The sequence below is a fragment of the Pan troglodytes genome, chromosome 15, assembly GCF_028858775.2.
Source record: "Pan troglodytes isolate AG18354 chromosome 15, NHGRI_mPanTro3-v2.0_pri, whole genome shotgun sequence".
Lineage (NCBI taxonomy): Eukaryota > Metazoa > Chordata > Mammalia > Primates > Hominidae > Pan > Pan troglodytes.
Window position 1 is genome coordinate 67713046 of NC_072413.2, and position 13171 is coordinate 67726216.

The following is a 13171-nucleotide window of genomic DNA, read 5'->3' on the forward strand; positions in this document are numbered from 1 at the left end:
TTACACGTTCAGAAAGAGGGAACGACCCCAACCAAAACAAACAGAATGAACCCTACAATGCCAGATTGGAATTGGAGATATTGATGTGAATTTATGGTTTTCTATATACATAATTGATATAGAAATAAATATAGAAGTATTGTGGGTTTGCTGTTATACACACAGTCACACTCATGCACACACACAGAGAAATTCCCCAGCTCTTCCCAGAGGACTTGTTAGCAGTGACACCCCAACAGCAGTGAGTATACCTGTCATTCAGATCTTTGCTTTAAAATAGTATTTTCAGCCAGGTGCGGTGGCTCACGCCTATAATCCCAACACTTTGGGAGGCCGAGGCGGGTGGATCACTTGAGGTCAGGAGTTTGAGACCAGCCTGGCCAACATGGGGAAACCTCATCTCTACTAAAAATACAAAAAAAAAAAAAAAAAAAAAAAATTACTTGAGAGTGGTGGCACTTGCCTGTAATCCCAGCTACCTGGGAGGCTGAGGCAAGATAGTCACTTGAACCTGGGAGGTGGAGGTTGCAGTGAGCCGAGACGGTGCCACTGCACTCCAACCTGGGCGACAGAAGCTCCGTCTCAAAAAATAAATAAGTAAATTAATTAATTAATATTGTCCGTGAAAAGGACCCAGGCTCCTTGGAGAAATGGCTGATTCCAGAGCTGAGGCAGGAAGACTGCGAGATGAGCCTGGAACATATTGTATCAGGAAGCAAGAAAGTGCTCAAAGAATGATAGGGACATGCCCGAAAGACTCCCACTGAAGGGGCTTCTACTGGCCACATCAGGGACATTTTGAGCATCAGAATAAATAATGATTATAATGGATTATAATCCATTGAATAAAACAGAAAACCATGAATCTATAGAGATAAATTTTACAGTGGAGATGCCCAGCAGACATTGCTTTCATCAGTGGGACAAATCAAAATCGTGTACCACCTGACAGGAGGCACCAAGTGAACACAGCATCACTTCCATGATATTCCTACAGAATGCAACCTACACTAATAATGGAAAAGAAAATGAGACAGACCCAAAGTGAGTGATATTTCACAAAATAACTGGCCTGTAATCTTGAAAATGTCAAGGTCATGAAAATCAAGGGAAAATCTGAGGAACTGTTGCAGACTGAAGGAGACTAAAAGACATGAATAAAAAGAAATTAACATATGATTCTGAACTGTGTCCTTTTGCCATGAAAGATGTTAGTGGGGCAAAACTCAAACAGGGTCTGAGGATTCAATGGTAGTAATGTCTCAGTGTTAACTTCTTGATTTGACAGTTGTGGTTATGCAGGAGAATATCCTTGCCAGTGGGAAACACACATTAAAGTATTGGGAGGGGATTGGGAAAAGTATTCTCAAATGCTTCAGGAAATGATCTGCAAATTTGTGATTGTTTCTAAACAACATTATGTAGATAATGCACTCTTTGAAATGATACAAAATTCTTTCACCCTGGAAATTGTATGACTTAGTTTGTTCCTGTTGCTATAACCCAATACCTTAGACTAAGTAATTTATAAACAATAGAAAGTTATCACTTGAACCTGGGAGGTAGAGGTTGCAGTGAGCTGGGAAGGCTGGAGGCTGGGAAGTCAAAGGGCAGGGAACCTGCAGATTTGGTGTCTGGTGAGGGCTGCTCTCTGCTTCCAAGATGGCACTTTCTGGCTGCATCCTCTCATGGTGGAAGGGCAAAAGGGATGATTCCTACATCCTCACGTGGGAGAAGAGATGGAAGGGCCTAAAGAGGCCTGGCTACTGCCCTCCAGCACTATCATAAGGGCATGAATCCCATTCTCCAGGGTGGAACCCTCATGACCTAATCACCTTCCAAAGGCCTCACCTTTTAATACCATCACCTTGGGGTTTAAGTTCCACCATATAAATTTTGGAGGGAGGCACACATTCAAACCATAGCATTCTACTTGCAGGAATTTTTTCTAGAGATATCTTTGCTCATATGTGTATAAGTTACTCAATGCAATGGTTTAATAAAGCAAAGATTTGAAAATAACCTAAATAATCACCAACATGGGCTGGTTAAATACATATGATATATCCAAACATAAAATGCATACAAAAAAAAAAAAACGAATAATACAGCCTGGCACCAATCTGCAGAATACATTGTATGAAAAAGGCCAAGTATGGAGGAATAGAAGAAATAGGCCAAGTATAGAATAGGCCAAGTATAGAAATGCAATCATTTGTGTACAAAAAGAGATAAACAGTGTCAATGTGCTTGCTTTTGTATGCACAGAGGATCTCTGTAAATACACCCCAGACATTGAGACCACTGGGTGACTCTGGAGAGAGGTTCTGGTGCTTGGGAGAGTGACATGGGAGGAAGAATCTTCTACACCCTTCTGTACTTCAGAATTTTGAAGCAAGTGCATGTATTACCTGTTTAATAAATTAATTAAACTAAAATTATATATTAAAAAGTGAAATGCGCTGGGCACAGTGGCCCATGCCTGTAATCCCAACACCATGGGAGGCTGAGGCAGGAGGATCTCTTGAACCCAGGAATTCAAGACCAGCCTGGGCAACATGGTGAGACCCTCATCTCTACCAAAAATTTAAAAAATTAGCTGGTCATGGTGGTGCACACCTGTGGTCCCAGCTACTTGGGAGGCTGAGGTGGAAGAATTGCTTGAGCCCAGGAGGTTGAGGCTGCAGTGATCTGTGTTTATGCCACTGCACTTCAGTCTGGGTGAGAGAGATCCTGTCTCAGAACAAAACAAAACAAAATGGCATGCTACCTAGACACAGAAGGAATAGAAGGAATAAATTAACAGGAAATTTAAAAAATTTATCTGATCTCTTGTTACAAATTAGTAATCTGCCTTCTGGGACAGGTCGCACAGCTCCCTGCAGGGCCTTGCTTAAGAACAATGAACAATTCTTATTGCCTGCTATTTTCATCTACTTAACCCGGAAAAATAAAATTATTTGTTGGGACTTTCAGTATTATGGATGGAATTGTGCCCCCTTCCCCCTGTTCCTATGTTGGAGTGTTGAAATCCTAACTCTCAGTCCCTCAGAATGTGATCATATTTGGAGATAGGGTCTTTAAAGAGGTAATTAAGTTAAAATAAGGTCACTATGATGGCCCTAATGCAATATAACTGGTGTCCCTACAAGAAGAGGAAATGGAAGAAGATGTGAAGACACAGGGAGAAGACAGCCTTGTATAAGCCAAGGAGAGTTTTGGAACAGATTTTGCCCTCACAGGCCTGGGGATGAACCAAACTTGCTGACATCCTGATATTGGACTTCCAGCCTCCAGAATCTAAGAACATAAATTTTTGTTGTTTAAACGATAGTCTATGGACTGTTCAGGCTGCCCGGTCTATGGAAGATTGTAAGGGCAGCCCTAGCAAACCCATGCATTCAGTCTCAGAAGTGGGAGCTGGACCAGGGCTTCTTCCCACAACAAGAACACATCCAGGCCAGGTGCGGTGGCTCATGCCTGTAATCCCAGCACTTTGGGAGGCTGAGGTGGGTGGATCACTTGAGGTCAGAAGTTTGAGACAAGCCTAGCCAACATGATGAAACCCCATCTCTACTAAAAATACAAAAATTAGCCCAGCATGGTGGCTCATGCCTGTAGTTTCAGCTACTCGGGAGGGTGAGGCAGAAGAATCACTTGAATCTGGGAGGCAGAAGTTACAGTGAGCTGAGATGGCGCCACTGCATTCCAGCCTGGGTGACAGAGTGAGACTCTGTCTCAAAAAAAAAAAAAAAAGGAACACATCCAGAGAATGGGCAGGCAGCCAGCATGGAAGGGGCTGGTGAGGGAACTAGTGAGAAAGGGAAGAAAGCACCCAGTGGGGCAGGACTTTGAATGCCATACTAAGGATATGGATGTGATTCCATAGGCAAATGGGAGCCATTGAAGGATACTGAAGAGAAGAATGGTGTGCTGTCAGTGTAACATATCAGGAAAGAACTTGATGGACAATGGATTGGAGTGGACACCAACTGGAAAGACCACTGTAGGCATCTGGTAAAAGATGTTCATTAGCCCTCAGATGATGAGAGCACAAGGTGGGCTTGACTTAGCTAGGAAGAGTTGACAGAATTGCTCATGTATTTGGGAAAATCATTCAGGGGAAGGGGTCTTGAGCTTTGTGGCGGACTGTATGGAAAGGAATGAGAAACAGACAAAGGAGTCAAAAAGTCTGCTTATGTCTATGCATAGCAAGGAGAAGAAAGGCGGGAAGGACAGAGGAATGAACAAATTGCTTTGATTTGGAAAAGAGTGTGCAGGGAACCTGTGCAGAGGGCTGGGAGACATGGGTCTGTGGACTGTGACCAGGATGCGGAGCAGGGTCCATCACACTTGTTCAGAGGGGAGGACCAAAGCCTGTTTCAGGAAATTGCTTCTGGGGTGAAATGGAAGTGGTGTGTCTCCCACAGGAAGATGTAAGGGAACTTGAAGGACCAGAGTATAGCCCACCTGCGAGAGGCAGTAATTTAAACCCCTCTCATTTTTCTCCATGGCCAGATCTTGGAGGCACCACGCCCATGGCTCTGCCAGGTCTGTTGCAGGCCTAGTTTTTCATTCCTGGGATGGAGTATGGAGGCTGCGGTGGGAGGATCACCTGAGCCCAGGAGATCGAGGCTGCAGAGAGCAGTGTTTGCGCCACTGCACTCCAGCCTAGGCGCCAGAGTGACACCCTGTCTCAAAACAAGCAAACAAAAAACAAACCAAAACAAAACTAATGATGCAAAATTTTAAAATTAAAAAAAAAAGAAGAAAATACAGGGTCCACGAAGAGGAGTGGATCCACCCCGTCTTCCTTCCCTGCTGCCATGCCCTTTGGCAGGCAGCCGTCCCCACGCCCGGAAAGCCCCAGCTTCGGCTCAGCCCACAGCACAAGGGCATATCCTTCTGCCTGCGCAGGCCAGGGTGCTCGACGCCCTCGCGGTCCGCGTGCGCGCCCCCACGCAGGCTCAGCAGCGCCCGGGCCTGCAGCAGAGGCCGGAGGAAGCGCCACGGGCGGCTCAGACCTGAGGCCGCAAGGGCGCGCCGGGCGGGCAGGGCAGAGGGTCCGATTTCCTCCCTCTGACCGGAAAAAAAGCCACTTTCCCTGGGAAGAACTCGAAGAAGTTGGATGTCTCATCTTCACCTTGGATTTGGGGTCTCGGCCCGCGGGCGACTCACCCCTCCCACCAGGATCCCACGAAGCCGGGCATGCTCAGCCCGCTAGCGCCATCTAGTGTCGAATGAGGAGGCGACCCTCTGCGGCTGGAGGAGACGCTTGGGCGTGTGGTGAGTTAGCTTCCAGGTTATGCAAAGCGGGGGTCAGCGGAGAGTCGGGGGTGTGACAGCCAGGGCCTCCAGCGGGTAGGGGATGCGACCTAGGAGTCTATGAGAAACTGACTCCTGCTTGGACTCTGTATTCTGTTTCCTAGAGCTGCCGTAACAAATTACCACTAACTGGGTGGCTTAAGGCAGCAGAGGTGTCTTCTCTCACAGTTCTGGAGGCCAGAAGTCTGAAATCAAGGCGTGGGCAGGGCCGTGCCCCCTCCGCAGGCTCTAGAGAGAGTCTTTCCTGGCCTCTTTCTAGCTTTTGGCGGCTGCCCGCAATTCTTGTTGTGGGTTTGCTTACAGATGCCTCACTCCAGTCTCTGTCTTCCTGTATGTCCAGGCCCACATCTCCCTCCTATAAGAACACGGGTTATAGGATTAGAGCCCACCCAATCCAGTAGGATTCATCTTAAGCTGATAACATCCTATTTCCACATAAGATCACATTCACAGGAACCAGAGGTTAGGACACCCTCCAAAGAATCTTTCAGCTCAACAGATGTCCCCCGAGCACCTGTAAGGCGCCAGGCTGGTGCTGAGGGCTGGGCACATGGAGCTGCTCTGTCCTTGAGGTTCTCACGACTGGCACTAATAGTGTCATTACCGATCTCTGTCCCCCTTCAACCTTGACTCCTCAGTGCCTAGCAGGGCCGGCCCAGAGGCCCTGTATTTCATTGAATTAGGAAGGAAGGATGGAGGAAGGGCAGGAGAGAGGAAAGAAGGGCTGCAGGAATGATGCAGGGAGACCACGCAGCGGGGAAGGGGGTGCAGAGCATTTGGCTAGTGCTTTACAGAGCAAGTGCTGTTGGAGCTGGGTCTTGAACCAATAGTAGTTTGGTTGCCAGGCCGAAGAGATGGGCCAGGGGGAGAGGCCTTCTAGGCAGAGCTAACAGGTGGGCAATGCCCAGTTGTGAGTGGGGCCGTGAGGTTGGGGAGTTTGGGAGCCAGGTGTGGTTGGAAGGGAGGGTGTGGGGGAAAGGTGCTGTCAAATGGTCCAGACCTGGAGACTGTGGCTCTATGGTGAAGGGCTTTGAGAGCCATTCTCTTGGTTTGAAGTATCTTGTAGGTGGGCAACCGAGAAGGTTTTAAAGCATGTGCTAGGTGTCATAATTACCAGGGGTGGAGACGGGGCAACAGGCAGAGACCCATGAAACAGAGGTCCATAGAATATCCTACCTTATAAATAAAAATTATTATTATTTTTTGAGACAGTGTAGAACTGTGATCTGATCTGATACGTTCTGTCCTTTAATATCTGAGTTAAATATGTTATTGGCTCCCAGTCCAGACCCCAAGAGAGGATTCTTGGATCTCCCGCAAGAAAGAATTCAGGGCCTGTCCACAGAGTAAAGTGAAAGCAAGTTTATGAAGAACGTAAAGGAATAAAAGAACGACTACTGTATAGACAGAGCAGTGGCATGGGCTGCTCGACTGAGTATATTTATAGTTATTTCTTGATTATATGCCAAACAAGGGGTGGATTATTCATTAGATTTCCAGGAAAGGGGTGGGAATTCCTGGAACTGAGGGTTCCTCTTCCTTTTACACCATATAGGGTAACTTCTGGACATTGCCATCGCATTTGTAAATGGTCATGGTGTTAGTGGGAGTGTCTTTTAACAAGGCAATGCATTATAATTAATGTATAATGAGCAATGAGGATGACCAGAGGTCACCTTCATCATCATCTTGGTTTTGGTGGGTTTTATCTGGCTTCTTCTTTTTTTTTTTGAGATGGAGTTTCGCTCTTGTTGCCCAGGCTGGAGTGCAATGGCCCAATCTCGGCTCACTGCAACCTCTGCCTCTCGGGTTCAAGCGATTCTCCTGCCTCAGCCTCCTGAGTAGCTGGTTTAGCTGGCTTCTTTACTGCATCCTGTCTTATCAGTGTGGTTTTTGTGACCTATATCTTGTGACCTCCTGTCTCATCCTGTGACTTAGAATGCCTAACCATCTGGGGATGCAGTCCAGTAGGTCTCAGCCTTATTTTACTCAGCCCCTATTCAAGATGGAGTCATTCTGGTTTGAACGCCTCTGACAAATATGTTTATCTTTCTTATAGTTATGAATACATTTGGATCTACCATCTTATTTTGTATGAGCTCTTTATTTTCTTCTTTTTACTTTTTCCTATCTTCTTTTGGATTAAAAATGTTATCAATTTTCTACAATTTCTATTTTTCCATTGGACGAAATCTGTAAGATTGTACTTCGATTCTTTTGGAAGTCAATGTTGGGACTCAGAAACTGATATCCCAATGGTTCTTTGACATGCTGGACTAAAGAAGCAGGCTGATGATCTCTTTGACCTTCCTCCAACTCCTGTTTCTGAATTCTTTGTTTCTCTCAAAGCACAGAATGAGGCTATTTTCTGAAGTTTCCAGGTGCTTGGGAGTTGATAAAATTAAAAAAAAATTTTTTAATGAAGTTCTCTTATCTACCTAGAAACCAGACCCCGAAATAGGACCACAATTGCCTTCCGTCCTCTCCCTGAAATCTCATTATCTCAGAAAAGCAAGACTGAAGAATGTAACCACACCTGGATGAACTTTTTCCCAAGACATTTATTTATTTAATTTATTTTTTGAGACAAGGTCTCACTCTTGTCACCCAGGCTGGAGTAAAGTGGCCAAACATGGCTCATGCAGCCTCAACCTCCCAGGCTCAAGTGAGCCTCCTGCCTCAGCTTCCTGAGTAGCTGGGACTGTAAGAGTGTGCCACCATGCCTAATTTTTTGATATTTCTTGGAGACGGCATCTCCTCATGTTGCCCAGGCTATTCTTGAACTCCTGGACTCACGCAATCCTCTCACCTCAACCTCCCAAAGTGCTGGGATTACAGGCTTGAGCCACTACACCCAGCTTTTTTCACAAGATGATGTCTGCCTCTTGTGCGCATCCAAATTCCAAACAGAATTATTTACAAGCTAATTTCTGTTTTCCAGGTCCATTCATTTCCCCTGAAAATCATTTATTCTTACACTCCTCACTTCCCTCTCCCTAATGAAGAGGGTATTTAAGTGTCAGTCCTTTGGCCCTGTACTTGAGTTTTCATATTTGTAGACTCCCATGCATGTGTTTTCTGTTGTTAATCTGTGTTTCATTATAGGAGTGTCTCCTGTGATTCTTTTTTTTTTTTTTTTTGAGACTGAGTTTCACTCTTGTTGCCCAGGCTGGAGTGCAATGGCGCGATCTCGGCTCACTGCAACCTCCGCCTCCCTGGTTCAAGTGATTCTCCTGCCTCAGCCTCCCAAGTAGCTGGGATTACAGGCATGCACCACCACGCCTGGCTAATTTTGTATTTTTAGTAGAGACGAGGTTTCTCCATGTTGGTCAGGCTGGTCTCCAACTCCCATCTTCAGGTGATCCACCCGCCTCGGCCTCCCAAAGTGCTGGGATTACAGGCGTGAGCCACTGCGCCCGGCCTTCTGTGATTCTTTATAATGAGGAGAAAAGAGATCATCCCCTTTCCGCCCCTACATCACCCAACTTTTTCTTAAACAAATTGAAGTTATTCATTATTTCTCTCCTCCTCCAAAATTTATAGACATTGGCCTGTCTGTCCTGAAATTTTAAAAAATTTGACTTTTGTTATAAATTTCTAATTATATTGCATTATTATCAAATAATATAGTCTGAATAATAAGGATCCTTTGGAATTTGTAAAGGCTTCCATTATAGCTTACCAAATTGTTTTAAATGTTGAATATCTCAAAAAGAATGCATATTCTTTATCCCCAAGTATAAAGTGCTATATAGAGCTAATAGCTCAATCTTATTAAGTATATTGCCCCTATTTTTAACACCTCTGCTTGACCATAGAGGAGCCTGGTAATATTTCAAACTACAATTGTTGACTTACCTATTTCTCCCTGAAGTTTGTCAGTTGTTGCTTGCCCTATGCTCCTATCATAAACATGTGCCAAATGGATTTTTCATGTCTTTCTTTTGTTTTCACGCCAAGCTCTGTTCTTATTTGCTCCATTTGAATGGTTTGATGCTCAGGCACATGGTCCTCTTTCAAATTAAAATCAAAATGCTGGTGAAGGTTAGAAACAGATTTGGGTTCATAAAATGGTCAGGCACTGAAAAGGGATCTGGTAGTGAAGGACGGCCCTTGTTTCAGAATACGGGGAGAGCTTTCTGACGTCTGTGGCCTCGTCCACTCACTGAAGGAGATAAAAACTGCAGATACTGCAACTCTTTCACCAGGTGGTGCAGTAAGCACACAGTTCGGAGTTCAGTCTACCCAACTACTTGGACAAGAACCCAAGATTCCAGTAAGAAAAAGAAGGAATGGGGGATTTTCAATGAAAGATGAGAGGTCCATAGCCAATATCCTGTGTGTGTGTGTGTGTGTGTGTGTGTACCAGGACCAGAACCTTATAACAGCAGAATGTGAGATCTGAACTGGATCCTCTGACTTGCTTGTTTTTTTTTTTTTTTTTTTTTTTTTTTTTTTTTTAAGACAGAGTCTCCCTGTGTTGCCCAGGCTGGAGTGCCATGGTGCAATCTTGGCTCACCGTAACCTCCGCCTCCTGGGTTCAAGCGATTCTTCTGCCTTAGCCTCCCGAGTACCTGGGATTACAGGTGCCCGCCACCACGCCCAGCTAATTTTTTGTATTTTTAGTAGAGACAGAGTTTCACCACATTGGCCAGGTTGGTCTTGAACTCCTGACCTCGTGATCTGGCCGCCTTGGCCTCCCAAAGTGCTGGGATTACAGGCGTGAGCCACCGCGTCCAGCCTGACTTGCTTGTTTTTACAGAGATAATCAATCCAGAGTGATGAAACAGACAAATGCTTTGGTCCATCCATTCATCCACCCATCCATCCATCCATCCACCCATCCATCCATCCATCCATCCATCCATCCACCCATCCATCCATCCATCCATCCACCCATCCAACCATCCACCCATCCACCCATCCATCCATCCATCCATCCATCCATCCATCCCTCCACCCATCCATCCATCCAGTATTTACTGAATGTCACCAAGGACTTGCCAAGGTCACATTGCTGTTTAGTAGCAGAAGTTAGTTGAGAACTAGATCACCTAGAGAGAAAATGCAAAATCTTAGAATATCTCCAGATTTTATTATTTACTTTTGGAAAGAGATTTTGGCATTCATTTAAATATCAATACATTTAATATTTTATTTTATTTATATTTATTTATTTATTTTAATTTTTATTTATTTTGTGAGACAGAGTCTCGCTCTGTCTCCCAGGCTAGAGTGCAATGGCGCAATCTTGGCTCACTGCAACCTCCGTCTCCTGGGTTCAAGTGATTCTCCTACCTCAGCCTCCTGAGTAGCTGAGATTACAGGAGCCTGCCACCATGCCTGGCTAATTTTTGTATTTTTAGTAGAGACGGGGTTTCACCATGTTGGCCAGGCTGGTCTTGAACTCCTGACTTTAGGTGATCGCACACCTCAACCTCCTAAAGTGCTCAGATTACAGGCATGAACCACCATGCCTGGCTTATTTTATTTCATTTTTTGAGATGGAGTCTCACTTTGTTGCCCAGGCTGGAGTGCAGTGGTGTGATCTTGGCTCACTGCAACCTCCACCTCAAGTGATTCTCCTGCCTCAGCCTTCTAAGTAGCTGCGATTACAGGCATGCACCACCATGCCCCACTAATTTTTGTATTTTTAGTAGAGACAGGGTTTCACCATGTTGGCCAGGCTGGTCCTGAACTCCTGACCTTAAGTGATCCAGCTGCCTCAGGCTCCCAAAGTGCTGGGATTACAGGCATAAGCCACAGTGCCCAGCCCTGTTTAATATTTTAGAAATTAACGGCAGCCAAAACAAATAAGAAAGCATACTGGGGTGTGTGGAGAGGGAAGGGGTGTGATGGGGGCGGGACTGGAAGCCCTTGTATCCTACTCGTTCTCCAAGGAAGCAGCTAACAGGTAGCACCTAACAGGTAGCACCGAAAGAGACACAGACAAACAAATGTAGTGTGTGCAACTCAGTTGGCTCCTGCATTAGGGGGAAAAGCAATTCTTGAAGGCATTTTTTGGGAAATTTGAATATGACAATAGGGGAAATTTGAATATGCATATCATATGATGGGATGTTAAAGAATCATTGTTAATTTTCTTGCGTGTGATAATGGTGGTGTGGTTATGTAGGAGAGTGTCTTTATATTTGGGAGACACACGCTAAAGTGTTGAGGGGTGAAGTGTCATGATAATGCGACTGACTGTTAAACTGTTTAGCCAAACACACACGTGCACACACACATACATACAGAGTCATTAAAGCTAACATGCCAAATGGATAACAATTGCTGAATCTAAGTGGAGCGTGTTTATTGTACTGTTCTTTCAGCTCTTCAGGGTGTTGGGAAATGTTCATAGTTGAAAGCTGGATGGAGGCATGCAGCTCTTAGGAGATGCATACATACAGGTCCAGTTGAGAACTGTGTGCCGGGTATTTACAGGGGGTGACACTCCCTGAAGGTTAGAGAGAGGTGGCCTCTGACCCCTTCCTGCGTACAGGTGTGAGAGGCAGAGCACCTCACTGTAGTCTGGATCTGCCCACGATGCCCTGTGGGCACTGGGTAGATAAGAGGGTAGGCAACAGGTTTCTCTTAGGAAAGGAACTGAAGGGGCCAGTCTAAAAAAGTGATCTCTAGAGTGTGACTTGCACATAGTAGATGCTTAATAAATCTGCCAGTATTAATTGTCTCAACAGATGCTTATGGATTTTATTGACATTAGATGGTAAAACTGGAAACATGAGTGCCTGTTTATTAGTCTCTTCTACTACACCGGTGGATTCCTTTGAGGAGTTGGTCTGACACTCCCCTGAGAAGAGGCAGTGGCTGGCTGTCAGTGCTGTCCTGGAAACCCCTTTCTCCCTTAGTTGCCTAGAAAAACCTCCATAAGGGGCAGTGCATCTCAACTGACCCCACTCTACCCTGGGATGAGGATGGCCAAAGCAGGTGGCCAGGGGAGCATGAAGGACCAAGAAGTGCTTGGTATACAGTAGGCACTCAGTGGCTATCCCCTGGGTGGTAACCAATCATTTGCTGAGTCCCTATTATGTGCCGGGCATGGTAGTCCTTTGCATCCTCCTCATGAACCTCATTATTCTGGTTTTACGAACATGTGAGAAGAAAGGGAACCAAGGATGGTAGGAAGTTCCTCTTGGAGCTGCAGAAAGAGAAAGAGGCAGAGAGAGGCCAAGGGCACAGGGGAAGGGGCAGTGGTTTGGGGAGCGAGTCAGACCAGCCTTCCTCGCAGCAGAAATGTACAAGAAGGAAAAGGTGTTGAGTCTGCCAAAGAGGAGGGGAAGCAATGACCTCTGTGTGAAGGTGGACAAGCAGAAGATGCAGATGCCTGGGTAAAGTCAACTCCAGCCTCTTTCTAGTCATGAGGTTTTGACCTGAGCAGGGTCTACTTAGGTCAATCCCCATGGCTGACCTAGGACAAAGCAGGCACTAGCCTTGAAGTTGCAAGACCTGGGCTGATCCTCATAGGCCTTGATAGCTGCATGACTTGTGGGTCAGTAGACAATCAGAGAGTGCACTGTCTGCAGGGAATTCACAAACAGTAACAAAACTGACTAAAAGTCACCCTGCCTTTTAGCAACACCATGTGCTGGCAATTCTGAACAATGGCAGTGATAAAGGACTTCTCCCTGGAAGAACTCCATTGTCAGGCTAAGTTCTATGCAATTGCTGCCATTACTGTTGAATTTTAATAAAATACAGGTAAGCTTCAGACTAGCTCATTTTTATTAGTTATCTCTTATTTATTTATTTATTTGAGACGGAGTCTTGCTCTGTCTCCCAGGCTGGAGTGTAGTGGCATGCTCTTGGCTCACTGCAATCTCCA

At 45.5% G+C, this 13171-nt stretch overlaps 1 protein-coding gene across 5 annotated transcripts in view; it reads left to right on the top strand.

The window, feature by feature from the left end:
• Nucleotides 1-4925: 4925 nt before the first annotated feature.
• The window catches only part of SRSF5 (serine and arginine rich splicing factor 5), an 88849-nt gene continuing 80603 nt past the window's right edge, over nt 4926-13171 (top strand). For all 5 annotated transcript variants that reach the window (XR_010151175.1, XR_010151180.1, XR_010151176.1 and 2 more), the window contains exon 1: nt 4926-5286. The gene's annotated coding sequence lies outside the window, so the exon portion shown is untranslated. The remainder of the gene's footprint in view (nt 5287-13171) is intronic.